Below are 18,541 nucleotides of genomic sequence, written 5' to 3' on the forward strand. Positions count from 1 at the left end.
CTGTTTGTTTAAATACAGCCCCAAAGGAGGTGCTTGTTTTCCTAGGATTTCCTCTAACTGCTGACCCAAACAGGAGAAGAGAGTGTCCAGGGAAGGGACATCACTGAAGCCTGGCTGCGTGCTGGCAGAAGTGTGATTAATCTTGACTAGACAACTGTGCCAGAGCCTCTTCCAAAGTGCTGGACTGCAAACCAAACACATACTTGTGATGACTCTCCTGTCCTTTTCAATTACTTTGTCTCTCTCTCAATTCCAAATGCATCAGTCTTGTTTGAAGGCTTCGTTATACCCCACTGATGTGCTAATGTGAGTTGTAATCTGTCCTTGTTACAACATTTACTGCCAGTAAAGCTGATGTGGACAAGGAGAGGTACAATTGCAGGGAAAAGCAGTATTTAGCAAAAAGTAACCATTTACTTGAGTTGCCCTCCTGCTTTTTGGGAGGTATCAAGATACACCTGAGAGCAAGTTCTTCATCTGATCTAGTACTTGACTTGAAGGGAGCAGTATGAGTGTTTGAGACCACTTGGAAAACATACAGGAAATACAACAAGTCTCATGGTTTTTAATATTTCCCCAAATGTGTAATTCATAGAAGGCTATGGAGATATGTTGCACTGCTGAGGTGTAACAAGTAGGGATCTGAACTTTTTAGGAGGGGCAGGTGGTAGAACCCCAAATGAATGAAGATACATGATGCTATACAAAATCCCAAAACCCTCAAATTGTGTGGGAGGGAAGATGCTTCTGCCCGTCTGCTGCTCTGCTTTCTGTGATTTAGCAAACTGGGTTATTTAGTCAATGTGATTCATTCCTCTCAGACCATCCACTGCACTGCTCCTAATTTCAGGTCAAGAGGAAGGAAGCAAAGGCTTCTGTGTGAAACAAAGGATGTCACGTACTGATTTCCATTGTTACAGCAGTAGAGGAACTGGTGCAATAACCAAACAAAGATCAAATGAAATTCAAAATTGATGAGAGAAGCAGAATGATAAAATAATTTTAAAATGTTGCAAAATCTCTGCAGCAATGTTGGCTCCTGCCATTTATTACTGAGGTTAAGGAAACCTAGTGTTTTTACAAGATCTGTGGCTCCAAGAATTCTCCTTCAGAATAAGACCCTTCTAAAACTGTATTTCCTTTTTCTCCTGGAGTAGATGTCATTAAGTTGAACAGGGCCAGCTTTCCTTGTATTCCATAACCTGCTGTTTTCCTCATGAACTGGGAGGCTCATGAATTTTCCATCAGGAACTGCTGCCATGAACTTGGGGTACTGAGGCTTGTTGGTGACTGCTTGCTGCCTCTCCATGCAGTATTGTTGTAAATTCAACAAATAATTGATTTAGCAGTGCAAGAAGGTCACCAATCCTCTTTTTATAGCTGTCATGTACAGCTTGAGATCCCTGTTCTGCAGCTTTTAGCTCTTGGAAAATACCCTGCTAGGAGGGCTTGTGGTCTTTTTTTTCCCAACTGCACAGTGGTGGCAAATCAGGTGCTTTAAATTTTTAAAGGATTAAAGAGGGCTGTGCTGAGTATTGAATCACAGGTCATTGCTCTTCTCCAAATCAGAGAATGAAATTGTTATCTGGTATGGTCACCTGCAGGAATGAAATTGAATAATGACATTAGTACATTCAAGTACAGATTCATTGACGTCAGATTTTGCTCAAATTTGGTGAGAGCGAATCAGATTACTCAGCCATCAAGTTTCATCATCGTGTCTCCATCACACACTAATGGCTTATGCCTTGGGGATCAGCAGAATTATAACTAAGGGTATTATTCTAATGCACCTGATTGGTTATAGAATATAATACAAGAAAGAAAATGCCTTTTCAACCCCTGGTATAATTACTTATGTCTTTTCATGATGAATCATAAATGCTCTTTTGATATCTACACAATAATTTGTAGGAATTTTAAAATACATTTTTATGTGAGTTCTTCTATTGACAAATTGTCTACAAATAACTTACTGACTTTTCAACTGCACAACTTATTTGAAATTATTCATAGATTGCTTCTTGGTTTGCTGATTGTTTACAGGCAATTCCTTCTTAGTATTCAGTGGCTGGTATTCAAGTGTTCAGCTTCCAGCTGCACGATTCAGTTCGTATTTTGACACACAGGTCACACAATAGTATTTCTGCTCCCTGACTAAATGCGTATAATTCATAGGATCTAGCTTCTTGCACGAATATTTGCATTGAATTACAAAATTCTTATTCTGAAGCCATTCTTTAGCACTTGATTATCAGCAGAAACTGAAACAATCCTTTTTAATCTTATTTACAGAGTATTTATGGAAATGCTAATGCACAGTGGACATTACCATAAATGAACAAATTTGCTGTAAAGCTTCAGCTATGCACTCAGCTGCATTTTTATTAATTGCACTGTCTTTGCCCATCTTCTTTCTAGGATGTCAAAATATTAATCATCTAAATATTTATTTTTTGGCACATGTGAAATTAAGTAGTTTTATGAAAAATTTATACATTTATATTGTTTAGTTATAAACATTTCCTGTGGAAACTGCATATAGTGACCTCCACCCTCAGTGATGGTTGCAGAGTGCCGTATATGTGCCCTTCCATCTGATTTTGCAAGACTTTTCCTGTTACATGTTGCTAGAACTCCACAGTCCTGTTTAAAAGCACAATACCATGAATATAAAATCAATAGACAAATAAAATCCAACACTAACTGGACCAGCCAGAGCCATTAAATGAGCAGTAGCCAGCTGCTCTTATGGATCCCAATCTTTGGTTTGTGGTCCCACAGATCCCTTTTTCCTCTGCTGTCCCCAACTGCCCCTTGCTCTGTAGAGATAAAATGATTGCAAATGTGGAGACATTTCAGTCCAAGGATTTCACTGGAAAGCAGAGAGCATGTTTGAAATTTTTGTACACATTTCTAAAATAACATTGAGAAACATGCCCTTCTGCTGTTCAGAGATAAAGGAAAACTGCCCTCGAAGAACTAAGGTGTTCAAAATAAAAATTATCATTGCTGTTTCTTAGTATGGTCCACGCACCATTTTGAAAACACTACTACTATTTTTCTTCACATATTAAAATAACCACAGTGCAAGGCATTTGGCCTCTCTGGATTCTGTTTGCTGTGTTTCCCTACACCTCTCACTGGTCCCTGGGGGTCAGGAGGGTGTTTATTACAAATGAATGTTTAATGTCTGCCTTGGAAAGCTTCTTGTCTGGCTTGGAATTTCTGGTTGCAATGGAGAAGGGCCCTGTGGAGCATTATATGGGTCCTGAGAGTAGCTCCTGCATCTTGTTATTGCTTTTAGTGAGGGCTTCCTTGTTGTACTGGTTGGCAGCTCATTTGGCAGAGCTGACACCAATTGTTTTGTTTGACCTTCTCTGTTTCCAGTTAACCCCTGGTACAGGAGTCCACTGCAGTGAGAGTGAGCTGTGGAGACAGGACAGCCAAAGGAGATCCCTGACTCAGCTGCGCTGGGTTCCAGCAGGACACTGTTCAAAGGAGACACTGAGAAAGCAAAGCCCAAAGTGATCCAAATACTTCCTCCACCTCTCTTGCTCCTGAGGTGAGGCCCAGGAGGGAAAGAAGCCTTTAGCTGTAGACACTTGTGCTGTAGCATGGCTCTGACTGCTTTTACCTGGATGGCAGCTGTGCCTGAACCTTAGCTTTCCTTCCCACCTGCCTTTAATTTAAGTGCAGCTGGTTTCTGCTGTAGCTAGGAGATGGAGTGTTCTGAATGCTCTAGTAGCATGTAAAAACTCTGGCAAGCTCCCTCTGAGGTGTACTTAGGTGAGGGATCTGCATGCTACACCTCTCCTTACTGTCTTGAGACTGACATGCTTGTGCCTTGGAGGAGCTGTCTGGTAATTTGCCCGGATGGGCTGGAGCTGTGCAAGTGTTGAGAAAGCTCTCAAAGGCTGTAAATCTTGATTGCGACATCCATAGGTGTGAAAGAGCAAGGTTTCACAGCTGCCCAAGGCTTTGTCTTTTCTCCCAGTTGCTGCGCTCACTTTCCATGCTCCAAATAGCATTTTTCTGATAGAAAGCTCCTCCATGCTCCTAGCTTGAGCTCTGTGCTACCTTGCCAGCTGGTAGCTAGACATTACAGCTGACTTAAGTAATCACAATTATAAGCAACAGCTTTCCCCTGGTGAGTCAAAGGGAAGAAAAGTTTCCCCATGCAGGAGCTCTCTTTGGCATCTTGCAGCCAAGAGCTGCTTTCTGAGGGCCTTTAAACACCTAACTCCACCCAAAATGAAATACAGCTGTCTGTCCAGAGCAGCTGTCTTAGGAGCTATACCACAGCTCATCTGGAAGCCTTTTTGTGTGCTTGTGTGGCCCAAGAGACCAAGACAAATAATGCAGGAAAGGGTTTTTGTGCAGTTGTTTCCTTGTCATGCTTTCCTGATGGCAATGCCTACCTAATTAGTTGGGATGTTGTCCCCTCTAGATTCTTGTGGAATGCTGCAGTTAAAAGCTAAGGACTAGTAAAAGCTCTTGTTGCCAATTGTAAGGCCAATAGGCTTATATTAGTTCAAACTGTCTTTGCCAAACTGTTTTACAACTTGTGTTAGTCTTTTCTTTTTCCCTGTCTCTCAGTTTCACTGTTTCTAGGCTGGTACAAAACGCTGAATTGCAGATGTGCCCTTTATTGAAGTGCTGAAAAAAAATTGAAGCTGAAATTATAGAAAAAAGCACAGGGGAAGGTCAGGCAAAAGATAAGGCCGTGGTTATTTTCAAGACGTACCTTTCCAAGCAGCTCTGTAATAGAAAAACAGAATGCAGAGTCTTGGTTGGAAGAAATAGCCCTGGGTCCCACTTGTATGGAGGGAAACGTGAGAGTCAGAACCCTGCTCTATTGTTCAGGCTGGTAAAAAGTTGCATTTTGGTTTCCACAGACTATTACATGACCAGGCTTGGTAAGACAGGCATATCAGCATGTGCAGCATTTTAGGAATACTTCTAAAATTGTGGGCTAATGAGCAAGGCAGAAGTCCCACCATTCATGTCAGTGACATCTAAAGTTTTGAGAGTGGGACAGATTCTTTTGGTTTCATCTGAAACACTTCCAGAGGGCCAGGTTTTTCAGAAACAGTTAAGTATTTCTTGCCTCAGGAGGCTTGAACACCCAGACCCAGTCATTTGTACTGATGCATCCCCAAACCACTGACCACTTCTAAAACTTTGTGAAGCTAGCCTCTATACATCTGTTTGGGATATGTTTATGGTCCTATTGCAGACAGTGTTTTGCCCTCAATTTCAATGGAATTATAGTTTCCCTTGGCATCCCTCCTTCTCTTGTATTCAAGGCTCAGAATTGCTCCTTCTCTAATTGCCTGAGTCCTCCAAAAGGGTGTTCACTGACAATACAGTGTTTTTAGAACAGAAATCATTGTCTCATTTTAATAAGTGTATTAATAGTTGGGAAAGCTAGAGAAAGATGTTTCTTTGCTGACACACTGTGACAGTGAGCCAAAGAGCTTGATTTCTGCAGCTCCAGAGGGGTGGCATCCCATTTCTCCAGTTCTGGGGGATCCTTTGGGACTCATCCAGAGTTGTTGCAGAATCTTCAGAGTATTGTGCCATATAACAACAACAATTGTCCTTGATCTAAACTGCATGAGCAATTCCACACTTGCAACTTCCATTATGCTAGACTGGTTTTGATTACTAGCTCTTTAAACAGCTGAATGAGAGAACAGTAGAGAAAAACAGTGGGATGGGTTGGGAGGAAAGTTGGTGATGAAAAACATTTGCAAATATGGAAGATGCCCTTGTAATCAAAGCTGGTATGAGTCCTTAAAAGCACCATCAGCAGAAAATACCAGCAAGAAATTAAAATCTGCCTTCTCCCTAGTCAGTCCATTCTGATGTGCTATAATTCTCTGAATGCCATGCAACACAAAATGGCTGTAAGGTGCTCAAACAATCGAGCCTTAGCTAAAGAAACAATTACCTCATCCCTATGTTTCTAACATGTGCTGGAGTTGCTAATACACCTACTGATAGCCATGTTTCTTTTGGACCATTGAAAAGTTTTGAAGTTTTGATCATTTTTAACACTGAATTCCAGGAAAAAATGCTGTCAGATTTGTTCTTTCATGAACGATTGCTGGTCAGAAAGATTGTTGTATTTGTTTTGGGGTTTGGGTTTTTTTTGTTGTTGTTTTTGTTGTGGTTTTTTTTGTGAGGTTTCGTTTGGTTGGGTTTTTTTAGGGTTTTTTTGAGTTTTTTTGGTTGGGCTTTTTTTTGTTGGTTTGGTTTTGTTTTTTTTTTTTAATGTACAGAGAGTAGAAAGGAAAAAGAAAAACACAGCTCTTATGAAAACTTTTAGTTTTTGTTTTCTGGGAGAGGAATAGAATGGATGGATGTCTTTGCCTGGTGTTCACTTAGAGTTCTTTATCTTGCACAACTCTTTGTTTGGCTGATTCTGTATGTTCTTCATTCCTCCCAGTTACAGGAAGGAATTTCTGTCTGTATCTGATTCTTGGTACTTGAAAATCTAGTGGTTATTTCTGGAGGGCTCAGGTCTGCCTTTCCTCAGTTTTGTGCCATGGACAGCCCTGTTGTTCAATGACAACATGATTTCCATCCTAGCCAGTTAAACTGTACTACCATGGGTGGTGTGTGACTTTGCTGGCTTGCATGTTCCAAGGAAGTTTATTCACTGGTAATTTTTAAAGTTGCTCTAATTTGATTTATGGGGGTGTATTTGCACTGTATTCTTCCATGATAGCCTTTATTCAGAAGAAAAGTTCAGTAATTCGCAGGGATCAATATTTTATTGTGGCTTGCTTGTACCTGTGCCCAGCCAGAGCCACCCCAGACTCCAGGAAGAAGCAGTTAAGAACAGCACAAATTTGGACTGAGGTGATGCAGAAATGATGTAACGTGTGGGCAAGGAGACCTGACCTGCTCAGTGGGGAATACACAGAAGGATTTGAGAGGAGAGGGTGGTTTCCTCCATGTCTCGGAAAATCAACTTTCTTTTCTCTTCGCACTCAGCAATTTGATTTCATGTGCTCTTCACCAGTTTCATTACTTCGAAAGACCAAAACCTTTGAACCATGAGCTGGATGTTGGGAACATGATGAAAATGCCAAGATGTGCTACAGAATGGCTTTGTTGCTGTGGTCAGAGGATTTAGGTGGAGTAGCAGGCACTGGAATGGAATTTTGCAAGATTTAACTCTTCGTTTCAAGAGGATAATGGAACAAGATTGCATGTCCTTTTCCATAACTGACTGTGGCTTTCTCTTTGGCCTTTATCACTTGATTATTGGGTTTTGTGTACTTTTTCCTCTTGAAATACTCCTGCTAAGCCCTTTAAAATTATTGTGTGTTTCAAGAAAAACAATCAGGACTTAAGAGACATTTTTTTGGGAGTGGGGGAATCTGGAGTTTGTTTAAAGAAAGGGGATCTGAAGAAGATAAAACAGAGATGTCAGTTATGCAGAACTAATGACACATTCCAAAGGAGAGTTGAAGAGCTATACAACTCCATGAAGTGCTCCATTCTCTAGTAGCTTTTTCACTGGGAAATCTTTTGAAGGACCAGAATCACACACACATATATTATACATAAAACTCTGTAATACATGAAAGTCTATTTGAATCTAACACTGCATGAGGAAGCCCATGGCATTCTCATGGAGCAAGCAAACTACACTAAATTCCCTAGGCAGGAATCAAAGCCTTTCCAAACTAACCTCATTACCAGCAGATGTTTGAATTGCTATAATAGACATACACCCTTGCTGCACATACAGTGTGTGCTGCCTTGGATGTCTGGGGTTTTTTCTCCCCTTAGATGCTCCTGTAATTCTGGGAATATCCTGCCCAAAATTTTCAATGTTCCTTCCCAGGTGAATCTGAGGAAAAAGCTACAACAGATAGATGAGAGCCTTTAAAAAGTAGGAGAGAAAACTGCCAGATTGTAGAGCTAATAGAGTAACAGCTTGAGTGTGAAAACCCAAGTGCTGTGCTGCAGTATCCCAGGGATCAGCCAGCCCTTTATTCAAGGAAAGAGGAGAGAGCTGCAATAGCAAACCTAAATTAACAATTCAGGCTGACAGAAAGCATCATTTCTGAGTCAAACAAGAAAAAAACTTGAAAAACAGTTAGATTGACTGTTGTTTATGCACTACAGATATTTCAAACTCAAGAAAAACTGAGGAAGTACTGATGGTTGTTAAATGATGGTTTAAAATTATTTGAAGTAGCTATTAATATTGCAAATGCTTCTGTTAGGCAACCTGCTTCCTTGGGGCAGGTAATTTAATTCTATTGCTCAGAAGTGCAGTTGGTTTCTTCTTCCAATAGGTTTAGGGCACAGAGGGCATTTGAATTAATGAGAGGCAGACATAGTGGGGAAATACTCCATTATCCTTAGCCTTTGGTAAGTCTGGCTAATTAGTGAAACACTTGAAAGAGATGTCTTTCATTTCCATGCAGTTTCAAAATATTTTTTTCATCTGGTAGGGTTATCATGTGTGTTGACTGTTAACACATGGGTAATATATGAACCATCTACCTTGGAAGTACCTGCACTAGAGTGGTTCTGAGTTGGTAAGTTGAAAGCCCCATGATTAGGTATATCAAAAAACTTCACAAAACTGCACCTGCCAGCGCTTGTTCATTTAAGGGGATGGGGGGGTTGTGCTTTGGCCTCTTTGGGGCAATATTTGGGTGCCAGCTAAGAATTCCTTGTGATTATTTACATCAGAATTCCTAAATCTCCTCCCCATGAAAATGAGAAGCATTAGTAGCCCATCACCTTTGTTTTTAAGAGTGAACTTTACAAGCTGTAAAAGGAACAAATTTGAGTGAAAAACAGGAGAGCAGGAAAGGAAGATACAGTGATCTCCACGCTGGAGGAATAAGCTTCAAGACTGAAGATGTTTTCTTCCCAGTTCATCCACTGGCTTCTTGCCGGATCTTTACTGCCAATGTCTCTCTGGATTTCTGCTTCCCATCTGTAACAAGGGAAATACAATTTTTTCCCTGCTTTTTATTTGTTTAGTCAGCTAGCTTTTAGGGCAGGGAGCCCTTTTATGCTGCGCACAGTAAGAAGCTTGGTTCTGTGGGACCAAGGGATATCACCTCTTGTGATATGAGCAGTAACAAAGGGGCAGGAAGATGTGCAAAGGCATGTTTGGGAAAGATGGCCAGTAGTTCACTTTTTTTTCCCCCTTTCTCTTTTGGGGGGAGGGGACAAATTCCTTCACCTTAGTTGCCAGGGAAGTTAAAGTATTTCCAAAATGTAACTTTGAATAGTTTGCTGCAGTTCAGCATGGTGGTAGGATCCCCAGTAGCAGTGGTTGCCATGAATATGATTGCCATTCTTGTCATTGATCCCAGATCAGGTAGTTTTTCCATTTCAGGGTATGGGAAAAAAAACCCTGTATTATTTTGTTAGCATTAAGTAGTAATTGTGAGTGTTAACAGCTGAGCAGCCAGCAATGTTGATGGGGAAACTCCTGGGTGTGGGGCTCAGTGCAGTGCTGTGGGTAGAGGTGGTGGATTTGGCCAGTGTCTGATCATGTCATATGATGTGCACCCAGATGTGTGCTGGCTGTTCCCCACAGCATGTTGAAGAACTCTCTCACATACTTGACATATCTAAACTCAGGTTTCAGAGGTGAGTCAGATTAACCTGAGGCATTGGATGTTGTGACTTACAGTCTCCCTGGCCAGAGTTTCTGTGGGAAAAAATTATTGTGCAGGTAGATATGTACCTTTAATTTTCAGACATTGTCACAAGACCGTTTTCAGCAGGGCAAAATTTATTTTGCCCATAGTCTGGTCTGTAACTGGAGTTGCATCTGGTGCTCCTGGGAATGCCAAATCTCACATCTCATCTGAAATGCCAATGAGCCCATATGAAGCTGTTAATGTTTGTGTGAGGTTTTTTAGTCCTCATTACCAACCTGATAGAAAGATAATTCCTCAGCTGTTTTTCCAACCTGTGGGATTTTAGCCACTTAATTAATTTTCTTTCTTGTTAAGAAAAATCTCTTTATGCAACATGGAGCTGCACTTGACTTGCTTTTCAGAGACCCTTCTCATGTCTGTGTCAAAGGCACAGAGGCCCCAGAAATGGGAGGGTGAGCCCTAGGGGCAACATGCTTGTGGAGGCTGAGCTTGGAAATGCTGCCTTGCATGCTAAGGGCAGGCTCCTGGAGGGGAGTTAAATCTACACAGTGGAGGGGATCCTGGTTCCTTCCCTGCTCCCATCTTTTGCTACCACTCAGCAATAAAATGGAAGCTAGTGACATGACCAAAGGATAACAGACCATTTGCTGAATGCCTGCTGAGTTTAAAATGCCAGCCTACACCACCCTCCCCAACCCTTCAGCATGTCAGCAAGCTGTCTGTGTAAATAAATACACATATCAAACAATAAGCAGACACCTTTTTAACATGCACTGTTTCAGGCTGAGATACTCAGTTCTGGTGCAGCTCATCTCAACATCTGTCAAGCTAATGCCAACTCCACAGCTCCCTTTCACCTATATTTAATGCACAAAGATTTGTGTTGTGTTAAGTAATGAGGAATTGGTTTGCTTTACATCTGTTTTGGTGTTATTTCTGATGCATAAAATGTTAAATGGGAATGCTTTGTGTTCCTCCTGATGTCTGTGTCAGTGTGTAGTACAAACTCTCGTTGCTTATGCTTGATTAAGTGGCTGTGTGTGGCTGTGATAATGTGTGTGGTTGTACAAGTATACAAGGAAGAAAAAAAAGTAATTTGCAAAACATACCACTGGGGCCCCAAAGCATAGAAACATTGAGGTGGGGAGAAAGCTGTGACGAGGGTTAGATTTAAAAGAAAACTTTTTTTTTAGAAACTAAATTCCAGTAGTCATGCCCCTTAAATCAAACTCAGGAGCCACAGAGTCTAAAGCCTCAAGGGTGTGGGGCTGCGTGCAGTGCTGTGGGAGCAGCACCCTTGAGCTGCCAGTCCAGGTCAGGTCATGTCTAATCCAGGGTCTTGTCTCTGATAGCAGCCAGTGCTGATTGGGGAGAATGTGAGACTGGGGCAACAACCGGGAGAAATTCCACACTGAGCTTTTGTTTATTTTTGTTTTCATATTAAAAATGCATTGAGCCCAGATGATCCATAGACCTCTATTGAAAATTCACCTGCAGGCTAGAGGAGTGTTGGATGCTCTAGTGCTGCTGTCCATCTCTGTCCCTCCACATCAACCTTGGAGAAGAAGCCCGCTTTTTATTTCCTTAATTCACATTTCTCGCATGCTACTGCTTTTACTCTGGTGAGATACTAAGGAATCACATTTTTTTAAAAAATAAAACCAGCCAGACTCTTTATGCATGAAACAAGTGTTTAAGACAGCTCTCTATCAGACTTTTTGGAGTCTGCTGAGAGAAAGGAGAGTATTCCTGCTGCCCGAGACACTTTCAATTGGATTAAACAAAGCAGAGGGTAGAGGAGAGGCATGATCCTCCACAGGAGAGGAAGATTTATATGACCTGATATATCTTGTGTTTCTTAATGTTCCTTGAATAGAGATGATTGAAATCTTCTCATCTGAGCAAGCACACACAGAAGACAAAATACATTATTAGTGACCCTAAATATAGTATAGCTTCTGCTTCTGATCACAGTGGTGCATCAACTAGAATAGTAATAGGGGATGAATGAGGCTTGCTTACATGGATAGACCTGTTCTTCCATAATGGAAAGGGAAAATTGCTACTAAAGGTGCCATTGAATCAAAATTTTGATGACTCTTGGTATGCCTGCCTGAGCCACTTTCCATGTTGTGGTTTCAGATCACTTTACAAACTTGAATAAACTTTCCCCCTCACTGTCTCCAAAGGCTGGGAATTAGTATTCAATACCTTATGTCTGAAAGGACTAGGACTGTGTGTAACAGGATATGTTTTTGTTAGGCAGCAGGCACTTTGTCCTGTGCAGAAGCATATGGATGTGCATTTTCTGCATACAAGCACTTCACAAATATTTGCCCTTCCCCTTCGAAGAAACCAGGATGTGGCTGGTATGTGTGTATTTGAAACGCCAGGTTGTACAGAGCAGAGGAGTTCTGTAAACAAATACCCATGGGAGGATGAACCACCCTGAAAGTGCTGAAAGAGTCCACTGGAGACACAGGCATGGAGAACATCTGCCCAAGTACCATTTGGTGGGCCCTTGCTCTGCTCATTAGACCATGATGACCCTCTATTGCATGTAAGAAGAATGTCAGGGTGCAGAGCACTCCTCACCAATGCCCCTGTGTTCCCACTAAAGCCTCTCTCTCATCCTGGACAAGTGTGAAATAACACCTTTGTGCTGGGGAGCAGGGAGCTGCTGGACAGAGGGCCGATACCCTGTGCGGGGGAGGAATTTCCTTTCATGTGGTCTGCTGTGACATTAGCACTTTCCAGCTGGCTTGCAGGTGGCTTTGAAAAACCTGGATTGACAAATGGCAGTTCAGCTCAGTATGGCTGTCATCGTCAGACAGCATGACAGAAATGGGGAGCTTGACATGTCCTGCTGCAGCCCTGTCTCAGGGAGGAGTTTCTGTGACAAGACCCTCTCTCCCAGCTTTTCATCTCGATCCTGAAGGAGGTGCTAAGTGTTGTGTGATGCAGAGGGGTCAGAGATGCTACCTGATGTTTCACATGGACAGTTGGTGTTGGCCCTGAGATCTGGAAAGGCTGGGTAGGGCAGAGGATTTGGGCTTCAAAAGAAAGCAAATCAACAAGATGGACTAGAGAGGAGAGAATTAATATCATGAAATGGATTTACATGGCGCCATCTTCATATCTGAACTGAAGCTGTCAGGGAGAATGAGATCCAGACTCGCTGCTGTTCTCCAGAGAGGAGCTGCTATGGAAGGATTGCTCAGTTAAAGTGATGGCCCCACCTCTGTGCCCCGTGTCTGGCTGATTTCTGCAAGTAGAAAACAGATGCAATCTGGCATGATCCCTTCTCCTCTCCCACAGGCCTTTCATGCTGTTCTGCAGGCTCTGATTTACCTTCTTTTGCTTGCCTTATTGCTTTCGCCCCTGTTGGTATCTTCCTCCCACCCTTACCTGCCTCTTAACTCCATCACCTTTTTTTGATCCTCAATCATTTCTGGCTCCCTGCATTCAGAATAAGTGGTACTTTGGTGTCTATCCAGTAGGTGAACAGATGTGTGCATGTTTGTTGCCTACAATACAGAAAGGGGGTGTGTGTGTTAAACACTTAACTACCTATGTTTTATCACACACCACTCCATCCTCTGCTCTGGAACTTGCCTCCTGGGGACTCGCAGCATCTCTTCCTGGGCATGACTCTCCTCTGCTGTGCAGAGCAGTAAGAGGGGAAGATGCAGAGCAACTGTGTTGCTTCCTCCTTATTCTGCTAGAAATAGTCCTGTCCTCCTATTGCCTTCCAGTCAAAGCCCTTTTCTGGTCAGCCTTATGAACTGGAAAGTAAGGAAGAAGATTTTGCTTTTAGTCCTGACCTTGATAGGGTCTTCATGGTCATTGGGAGATGCTTCCCCTCATTTCCTTCAGGTGTACAAGAAAGAATTGGTCTTTCCCAAGCAGGAGAAAGTAAAACAAGGTGGCAGCCTTCTCCTCAGGTCCAGTATGTGTCTTATGTATTTTCTTTGCTGTTTCTGACAGGTTGACCAGCCTTGATCACAGTGTTAGAGACCTGAAGCAAGGATCCTGACAGATGCATATTCAGTACAGCCTGACTTCTTGAGGAGAACAAGCATTTCCCTGAAAGTCTGTCCCCTCAAAGCAGCACACAGGTAAGGCAGACAGTGCTTCTGATGCTCAGGCTCACTTGCACTAGATTGAGCAAATTACTTTTTCCATTCATTTGGCTCAAAAAGGGCTTTGTCACCACTGCCTGCCACGTCTGCAGGGATGAAAGCTTACGATGTATTTACAGCATGGGGAACGTTTCTCAGCAAAAATGTACTTTCAGAGGATCAAGACTGCCCATATGGTTGAGATAAATATAGGTTAAAAGCTTGGGAGGAATGTGCTGAAAAAAGAAAAATTTGACATATGAGGTATTAATAAAGCAATACTTAGATTTTGTATTCTAAAATAATTTTGTATAGAAAATACTTTAATTTAAACAGAAACCTTTTTAAGAAAAAGGAATAAAGGAATGTGTGTTGTGGAGAAGGCGTTTAGTAAGAAATTAATTTAATAATGTTGTTTTCAACACGGAAAGATGTATCAGGTCATCTGTAAGTGGAAAAAAACAAACACAAAAGCCTTGCAGTTCTAATTGCTATGACTCATGGAAACCAGATCTAGAAAAAATGAGGCCCTTTAGTCCAAACTCTTAATCCCCTACTAGTATGTAACATCGTTCCCAGCAGCGTCTACCAGCCCTGATTTAAATGATGGGATTTTCCCTTGTCCCCTTGGGATACTATTGCACAGACTAATAGAATTAATCTGCTTACTTCTCTTTCAACCCCTGACCGCTGCAGATGCAATTAGTAGTAGGTGATGGGGGGATTCTGTTTCCTAGGCTGTATTTTGAAGGCTTAGGGCTGTATTGTGTTAAACCAGACGTCAGTTGCAAGCGTGTTTGCATGAGTGTGGCTTATCTGTCAGTACTCATTACAGCCCCATAAACGTCTCTGAACTACATTTCTCAGACTTAGGAGCTTTTCTACAGTCGTAATTCAGGATCTGATAAGGTACAGACTAATGTATTTGAATGCCTGTGAGAAAGATAACATGATTGGGAGCTAAAGTGAAATGCAAAGTCATATGCTGCCTGTGCTAGAGACTCGAAGAGGCAATTTACTTCTGTGCTTCTGGAGCATTCTCTGGTCTCTTTGGCTTTTCTCCCAGACAATTTGGTAGGATGAAATTCCTTTTTGCTGTGTGTGGTGCTGCTGGAGGTACTACTTCACCTTTCCATCTGTGAATTTCAGGCTTGTCTTAGATGAATGGTGTGGGCTTCTTCTAATGTTTACTGAAAGGTTACAGTTAAATAATCAGATACAATCAAATAAATTTGAGATGGAAAACCATAGCTGGTTGTATTTAGTTAATACAAAGTAGAGAATCTTTCTGTGACATTTCACCTGGGTTTTCTTCCTCATATTGGGAAAAGTTTTATTAGGGAGAACAGTTCGTTTCTAAGGCAGATGAATGCTGGAATGCAGATGATTTGGTTACACCTGGAGAGTACAGCAACACCTGAGCTGTACAAATTCCTTGTGGGGATTCATCCACTTCCAAAGTGATTTAAAACCAACATCCTAATAAAAAAAGCAACTGCAATATAATTGCCATTGGATGTTTGAATGAGGCTTCAATGTGAAATGGAGCCTGGGGGTCTTGAAAAACTGGGCATGTGCCAGCCTTCCACATGGGCTCTGTCCTCTGGCACTAAAGGAGGAGGTTACAGTCCCGTTCCTCCTCCCTCTCAATAAATCCTGGCTCTAACATGCCATAGCTTTTCTGGAGTATTTCTTCAAACAGAAAGCCTAAATATAATCTTAGCCACTTAGCCACTGGTGCAATCTTTCATTATCAAGATAAGTTAATTAAACTTATTAAAATCTGACTAAGTTGCCTGTGTTTGTCAGATACAAAATTCTTAAACACTGAAGATTTTAAAGCTTTGATATGCTCAATGAGTCCTGCTCTAATTTTCCCATTGTTTTTAATTACTTGAAACTCTTTTCCAGTTTGGCGCTTGGCTGCTTCACGTGGTTTCATAATGTGCTTTAAAGCATGGAGAGGTGGAGCCTAAAGCCGGGGGTAATGATCCGTGGCACTCTGGATCATCTGCAGCTTATGTTCCCTGTCCCTGCTTTGCCAGGCAAGCTTTGTTCCAGTGAAAGTGTCAGTAAGCCCAAGGCAGATAGGCATTGCTCCTCCTCTCCCCTTCGCTTTTTCTTTACCCTGAAAGTTTATCTTGTGCTCGCCTTTTAAAAGCTTTGCATTAGCTGGGGGGCCGTGAAGTAAAAGGCATGCTTTAAATACAGATGCTGGTGATAGTCCTTTCAAAAGCTACATTTCTCAAGTTGGGAGCTATTGACCCCTTTCAGTGCAGTCATAAAGAAATTCAAGAGGAAATGGAGGGTGAGGGCCAGCGGGGAATATATATATATAATTTTTTTCCCCCAAGTCTTCTTCTTACTCCACCCCTGCCAATGGGATACCAGTGGCCATATAAGGAAAATGGCATAATGTTACATTCTTTCTAAGAAATCGATTTCTTGCAGTTACTTTTTCTTCCCCCCTCACTGAAAGTTGTTCTGTTTTGATGCAAGCTCTAGGCAAAAGGAAAGTGGTTGCCCATGCTACACATGGTATAGCATCTTGGGCTGTGCAAAAGATTTACTTTGTCTCTGTTATCTCAGTTCAGGTGATGAGGCAAAGCAGCAAAATGGCAAAAGATGAGGTCCAGCTACTATGACCGGAGGAGAGGATGTTGCATTTTCCTGCATCTTGAACTCAGTAATAATGAGTAATAATGATGTTTGTTTTCTTGCCTTCTTTTTCTTGCTTAAGAGGATGCTCAGGCCATGGGCCAGGCAGAGAGCACCCCTCTGCATCCCTTTTCATTCACAATCTCCCTTCATATTCATACATGTTTGCAGCTGAAGTGCTGAGTGAGTGGCATGCACCGGTCTGGGCCAGCAGCTTGCTCTCTGTTGGATGGCCAAGCCCACTGCTGGGGATGAACACAGCCTGATATCCCAGCAGGCAGGTGAAATGCTTGAGCCAGCAGGAAGCCAGGCTGCAAGCAGCAGTGTTTTGGGGATGAAGTTCTGTGGGTAGCAGGGGTCAGTCTAAACATGCACCAGCTCAGGGAAAGGACTCCTGAAGTTTGGGATTTTTTCCTGGTGCAACTGTCACTTGTTGATGAACAGAAGCTGCCTGCTTCTGACTTCAAACACATCCACTTACCAACTTCTACAAAGGAACAGCTGGAGCAACATGAGCACAAAAAAGGCCGAGTCCCCTGACTCCAGAAAGCAGAGGCAGAGCCTGGAGTGGGAAAAGCATAGGTTTGGGAGCTGGGAAAAAGATAAATCTTGGAGAGGAATGAGTGTGTCTTGTGCATGTGAGCATAAGATTTGGTCACTCTTCCTTTTGCATCCTCTTGTAACCTCTTGAATTGAAATGCAGTTTTTACTTGTGCTTTGTATGGTTGCTATCACTTCTGGTTCCTTGTGAAGCTCTGCTGATTGTCCCCATAAAAATCTGTTCAACAACTGATAACGTTGCAAACTTGTTAAAAATTTAAGCAGAAAAACCCAACTCCTTCTTAGAATGAAGAAGCAACAAATTTTGGGGTTCATTTACCACAATTATGTCACAATACTCAATATGTGTTTTGCTGAGGTGTGATTACAGAAGTGGAAAAAGGGAAAGTAGTTTCTATAAACACATTTTTGGGCAGAATATTAATAGTTCAATATTATTATGATGATTATCAGCATGTGCAGTGAAAATATACACTTTTTTTCCTTATTAAAATGTTGAACAGTTTGACAACTTCTAAAGAAACTGCAATTTTGTGAGAATGGAGTAAGGAATTTTTAAAGGTTCAGAATTTTTATATAAGCCTGTAAATGGAGGCTGCATTGACCAAAAGAATTGGATATCATACTGAGAAAGTTCTAATTTTCTTTAATTTTTCTTTTGACTGTGAATTAAATTGTTTGGAGAAGCTGTGCTCTCCAATACCTACAAAATTAGTCTCCAAGAGAATCTTCCTCTATCCTAAATTGTATTTATACTAGAAATAAAACTGGGGAAACCTTCTGGGCTTTACTTTACTCTGGGCTTGTTTTAGCAGGGGAATGAGCTCACTCAGCTTTTTCTTCACGAAAGGCAATTTGGTGCCCCCTAAATGCTGTCCACGGTGGTATTAAGAGGAGCTATCACAGCGAGCGGTGTGGAACGATGCGATGCCCCATGTGCTCAGTTCTCAAATTACCAGTGAAGCGGCAAATGGCTTCTGACATGTACATGGCTGGCATGGGATGTCTGAGTTAGCTCTGCACAGATAAATGGGATGCTCCTGGCCCGGCAGCCGTTGTTCCAAGCTCCCTGCAAGCTCCCAGGCCAGGTGTTTTGGTGGCAGCCTGCTCGCACTGTAACTGTCCCAGGAGCTGCAGGGGCTGATGTTTGCTGTGTGCGCTAACTGGGAGAGAGAAGCGTCGAGGGTGAGTGCCAGGTCAGCCATGCATCCCGAGCACCTTCTCTGAGCAGCAGACTTGTGATCTCAGCTGGGATAGAGGGAGGTTTCAGCTCTTCTGCTGCAGGAGGCGCTCATCTGGCTGTAAGTGGCTGCTGACAGCGTGGCACGGGTTTGCCACTTCTGTCTCTAATGGCTCTAGAGGACTCAAATGTCGCTACAGCTGATTCTGCCAGCAGTGGGTTGACCTTTTGGGAGGTATTGTCCCAGGGACTTGGAGCTAATCCTTCTGATGCTAACCATGGGGCATGTGGGGACTGGTTTGGGCTATGCTGTTTCCCTATGAAGTTGGGATCTTGTGTAACATGGAAACGACCATGATGGAAGAAGA

At 42.2% G+C, this 18,541-nt stretch overlaps 1 protein-coding gene across 11 annotated transcripts in view; it reads left to right on the forward strand.

Annotated features, from left to right (window-relative positions):
* TSPAN18 (tetraspanin 18) overlaps nucleotides 1–18,541 on the forward strand; it is a 129,629-nt gene that overhangs the window by 57,182 nt on the left and 53,906 nt on the right. For 10 of the 11 annotated variants that reach the window (XM_030950309.1, XM_030950315.1, XM_030950316.1 and 7 more), the window contains one exon: nucleotides 13,641–13,771. The gene's annotated coding sequence lies outside the window, so the exon portion shown is untranslated. Of the gene's footprint in view, nucleotides 1–8,521; nucleotides 8,568–13,640; nucleotides 13,772–18,541 lie in introns of those variants that run through there. The other variant, XM_030950318.1, reaches the window with a different exon arrangement.

Source organism: Camarhynchus parvulus, chromosome 5 (genome assembly GCF_901933205.1).
Source record: "Camarhynchus parvulus chromosome 5, STF_HiC, whole genome shotgun sequence".
Lineage (NCBI taxonomy): Eukaryota > Metazoa > Chordata > Aves > Passeriformes > Thraupidae > Camarhynchus > Camarhynchus parvulus.